The 5130-nt window shown below is 49.2% G+C and overlaps 1 pseudogene; it reads left to right on the top strand.

Moving 5' to 3' along the window:
• Positions 1–298: 298 nt before the first annotated feature.
• Positions 299–5130, top strand: part of LOC102388241 — a 37482-nt pseudogene continuing 32650 nt past the window's right edge.

Genomic DNA, 5130 nt, shown 5'->3' on the forward strand with positions numbered 1-5130 from the left:
ACACTGTTCAACATCTTAATCAGTGACTTGGAGTGGGCATGGACAGCACGTTGTCCAAATTTGCTGATGACACCATGTTGTGGGGTGAGGTGGGCATGCTGGAGGGGAGGGACAGGATCCAGCTAGATCTAGACAGGTTAAAGTGGTGGGCGGATGAGAATAGGATGGAGTTCAATGCAGACAAGTGCAAGGGGCTGCATCTAGGGAGGAGGAACCAGCAACACCCCTATAGGCTGGGAACACCCTTCTCAACAACACGGCAACTGAAAGGTATCTTGGAGTCACTGTTGACTCTAGGATGGACATGAGCCGCCAATACGAGGAAGCGGTAAGTAGGGATAACTGCACCTTGTCACGTATCTACAGATCATTGAATCATAAAATCATAGAAGTCGGGTCAGAAGGGACCTTGCAGATCTTCAGGTCTGACCCCCTGCCTGTCTTATGCAAGTCTAATCTAAACCTACTCTCCAACAACTTGTGGCCATTATTCCTTGTTATCCCGGGGGGCGCTGGGGGAAACAAGGTCTCCCCCAACCCCTTCTGGTCCCCCCTAGTGAGTTTATAGACGGTCACCAGGTCCCCCCTCAGCCTTCTCTTGTGAAGGTTGAACAGGTTCAGGTTCCGTAACCTCTCGTTGTAGGGTCTGCCCTGCTGCCCCTGGATCATGCGGGTGGTCCTCCTCTGGATGCTCTTAATGTTGTCCACATCCCTCTTGAAGTGCGGTGCCCAGAACTGGACACAGTACTCCCGCTGTGGCCTGACCAGTGTCGCATAGAGGGGGAGGATCACCTCCTTGGACCTACTTGAGATGAACCTGTGGATGCATGATAAGGTCTGGTTAGTCCTGCCGACCATGACCTTGCACTGTCGGCCCATGATCATCTTGGAGTCAATAATGACTCCAAGATCCCTTTCCACCTCCGTGCTCTCAAGAAGGGAGTTTCCCATCTTATAAGTGCACTGCTGGTTACTACTGCCCAAGTGCAGCACCCTGCACTTGTCCGTATTGAAACGCATCCTGTTTTGGTTAGCCCACCCCTGCAACCTATCCAGGTCTTTCTGCAGTCTCTCCCTCCGTGCTAACCTGCCCCCCTCCCCCGCATATTTTGGTATCATCAGCAAATTTGAACAGGTTGCTTTTCACCCTGTCATCCATATCACTGATAAAGAACTTGAACAGCATGGTCCCAAGGACCGAGCCCTGGGGGACTCCACTGCCCACTTCCTCTCAGGTCAAATATGACCCGTCCACCACCACCCTCTGAGTATGACCCTTCAACCAATTCACAATCCATCTGACCGTGTAGGCTTCGATGCCACAGTTGCCTAGTTTTTTAACGAGCATGGGGTGGTCAACAGTGTCAAAGGCCTTGCTGAAGTCCAGAAAGACTACATCCACGGCGGCACCTGCATCCAGTGCTTTTGTGACCTGATCGTAAAAGGCAATCGGGTTGGTCTGACATGAACTGCCCCTTATGAAACCGTGTTGGTTGCCCCTGAGCATCATCCCAGATGCCGGCCCATCACAGACGTGCTCCTTGATGATCTTCTCAAAGAGTTTCCCCAGGATTGAGGTAAGACTGAGAGGCCTATAGTTGCCCGGGTCCTCCCTCCTCCCTTTCTTAAAGATGGGGACCACATTGGCTATCTTCCAATCATCTGGCACCTGGCTTGAGCACCATGAGTGCTCGTAAAGCCATGCCAAGGGCCCTGCAATAACCCCTGCAAGCTCCCTCAACACCCTGGGGTGGAGAGAATCTGGACCTGCTGATTTGAACACATCCAGCCCCTCCAGAAGCACTCAGACCTGGTCCTCCTAAACCTTAGGTCTTGAGGCAGATGCATAACAAGCAGGTCCAAGGAGGTGATGCTCCCCATCTATGCGGTACTGGTCAGGCTGCAGGTGGAGTACTGCGTCCAGTTCTGGGCGCCGCACTTCAGGAGGGATGTGGTCAGCATTGAGAGGGTCCAGAGGAGGACCACACGCATGGTCAGGGGGCAGCAGGGCAGGCCCCACAAAGAGAAGCTGAAAGGCCTGAATCTATTCAGCCTCCACAGGAGAAGACTGAGAAGGGATCTGGTGGCCGTCTATAAACTCACCAGGGGTGACCAGTGGCATATAGGTGAGGCTCTGTTCCCCCGGGCACCACCTGGGATAACAAGGAATAACAGGCACAAATTGATTGAGAGCAGGCTCAGGCTTGATATCAAGAGGCATTGCTTTATAGTTAGGGCTGCCAGGCTCTGCAACGGGCTCCCAAGGGAGGTGAAGCTCTCTCCTACCTTTGGGGTCTTTAAGAGGAGGTTGGATAGGTATCTGGCTGGCATACTATGATCTCAGCACTTGTTCCTGCCCAGGACAGGAGGTCAGACTTGATGATCTGTTCAGGTCCCTTCTGACCCTAGAAACTATGAATAATGTCTTCCCTTTTTCTTTGCAGTCCACTCCACTCTTCCTTTCTACTCTGCCTCCGTCCTTTCCTATACTGTCTCTCTGTCTTTACGACAGTGTCTTAACTAACTCCTCTGCCTTCTTGGCCCAGCTCCACCACCGCATAAGCACAGAACAACTATCCTGACCAGCCTGGGTCTTTGCACGTGTGACTTCCGTCTGCTGAGAAACAGAAACTGAAAGCCCACAACTTTCAAGAAGCAAGAGCTGGTCGTTAGGCTGGACAGACAGACTAGAGCTGTTTTCATGAGATGAAAAACTGAAATGAATGCTCATGTTTGATTTGTAGGTAACTCAACATGTGTGAGTGTGACAGAGCCATTCATTCATTTTTATGAGTCGGTAAGTGTAAGTTTAACATGTTTATGATGAGATTTAATTGTAACTGTTATTTTTTTAAATGGGAGATAAATTGATTTTATTGATGATTTAAAAAAAATCTGATTTAAATTTAAAAAAATCCGATTGAAAAAAATATATTTTTTATCTACCCTGCAATTGGGGGCAGTCCTGGATGATTGGACAAGGGCAAATCTAGTGCCCATCCTTTAAGAAAAGAAGGAGGATCCAGGGAACTACAGACCAGTCAGCCTCACCTCAGTCCCTGGAAAAACCATGGAGCAGGTCTTCAAGGAATCCACTGTGAAGAACTTGGAGGATAAGGGGATGATTAGGAGCAGTCAGCGTGGATTCATCAAGGGCAAGTCATGCCTAACCAACCTGGCTGCCTTCTATGATAAGACGGCTGCTCTGTGGATGCAGGGGAAGCAGTGGATGGCATATGCCTTGATCTTAGTTTTTTTTTTTATCTCCCTGCCTGCCGGAAGAAATTCGACCTGATCAATGCATCAAAGAGCTACTCAACACAGCGCACACAGACACTCTCATGGACTCAGAGGGACAGACGTCCAGCTTTAGGTTCCTCTGTGCAAAACTGAAGTTTCTTTCCTACTTATGGGAACTTTTTACCATCTTGTACCATCTACACTTTTTCCAGATCCTGACAAAGGGACTTTGATCCTGAAAGCTTGCAGAAAAGGGCATTTTTCTTGCCATTTTCCAGTTGGTCTAATATAAGGTATCATTTTGGAACCAGGAGCTCTAGTTTTTTGTATATTGATTTTAGCATGACTTTTGATACAGTCTCCCACAGCATACTTGCAAGAAAGCTAAGGAAGTCTGGGTTGGATGAAAGAACTGTAAGGTGGACAGAAAGATGGCTGGATCATCAGACTCAACAGATGTAGCTCAAGGTCTAGTTGGCAGCCAGTATTAAGTGGAGTGCCTAGGGGTTGGTTCTGGGGCAGGTTTTGTTCAGTATCTTCATTAACAATCTGGAAGAAGAGATTGAGTGCTCCCTAAGCAAGTTCACAGATGACACCAAGCTGGGGGAAGTAATAGCTACACTATGGGGTGAGGCTAGGATTCAGAGTGAACTAGACAAATGGGTGAATTGGGCCAAAAGAAATCATATGAGGTCCAACAAGGACACATGCAAAGTCCCGTACTTAGGATGGAACAATCCCAGGCACCGCTAACGGCTTGAAACCACCTGGCTAAAGAGCAGCTCTGCAGAAAAGGACGTGGGGTTACAGTGGAGAAGAAGCTGGATAGGAGTCACCAGTGTGCCCTTGCTCCCAAGAAGGCTAATGGCATCCTGGACTGCATTGGGAGGAGCCTTGACAGCAAATAGACGGAAGGCATTTTTGCCATCTTCTCCATTGGTGAATACTCATCTGGAGTACTGGGTCCAGTTTTGGGACCCCAACTTCAGAAAGGATGTGAGCAAGTTGGAGATAGCCAACATAGGGCAGTGAAAGTGCAGAGGGGCCTGAGGGACATGTTTGGGAGAAGAGGCTCAGGGACCTGGACTTATATATCCTGGAGAAACGAAGATGGAGGCGTGGATTTGATAGCAGCCTTTAGTTACCTGCAGGGTGGGTCCAAAGATTCATAGACTGAAAGGCTGGAAGGGACCTCGGATGATCCCAAGCAGGAAAGATAACTGGGGTCAGGTGACTCCAGCTAGGTGATCGTCCATTTTCCTGTTGAAGATTTCCAGGGTCGGTGATTGCACCAGCTCTGGAGGGAGCTTCTTCCACAGTCTGGACACTCTAACTGTAAAGAAGTTTTTCCTACTGTTGAGCCCAAAACGGTCTTCCAGGAGCTTGTGACCATGTATCCTGGTGCTCCCCCAAGGGTGCTGTGATGAACAGTTGTTCACCGAGCTCTTGCTGTACTCCCCTGATGTAGTGGTAAGCTATTACCAGGTCCTGCTCAGCCTTCTCTTTTTCACCCTGAAGAGTCCCAATTCCCTCAGCCTTTCCTCGTATGGCTTGCTATGCAAGTCTCTGATCATGTGGATGGCTCTTCTCTGGACTCTATCAAGCTTTACCATGTCCCTGTTGAAGCACGGTGCCCATAACTGGATGTACTTCATCTGTGGTCTCACCAAGGCTGAGCAGAGCGGAAGAATCACCTCCTTGGTTTTGCTGGAGATGCATCGGTTGATGCATGTCAGAGTATTATTTGCTCTGCTAGCTATAGTTCATAGATTCATAGATTCATAGATGTTAGGGTCGGAAGGGACCTCAATAGACCATCAAGTCCGACCCCCTGCATAAGCAGGAAAGCGTGCTGGGTCTAGATGACACCAGCCAGATGGGTATCCAACC

Source organism: Alligator sinensis, unplaced genomic scaffold, assembly GCF_000455745.1.
Source record: "Alligator sinensis unplaced genomic scaffold, ASM45574v1 scaffold1586_1, whole genome shotgun sequence".
In the NCBI taxonomy this organism is placed as follows: Eukaryota; Metazoa; Chordata; order Crocodylia; family Alligatoridae; genus Alligator; species Alligator sinensis.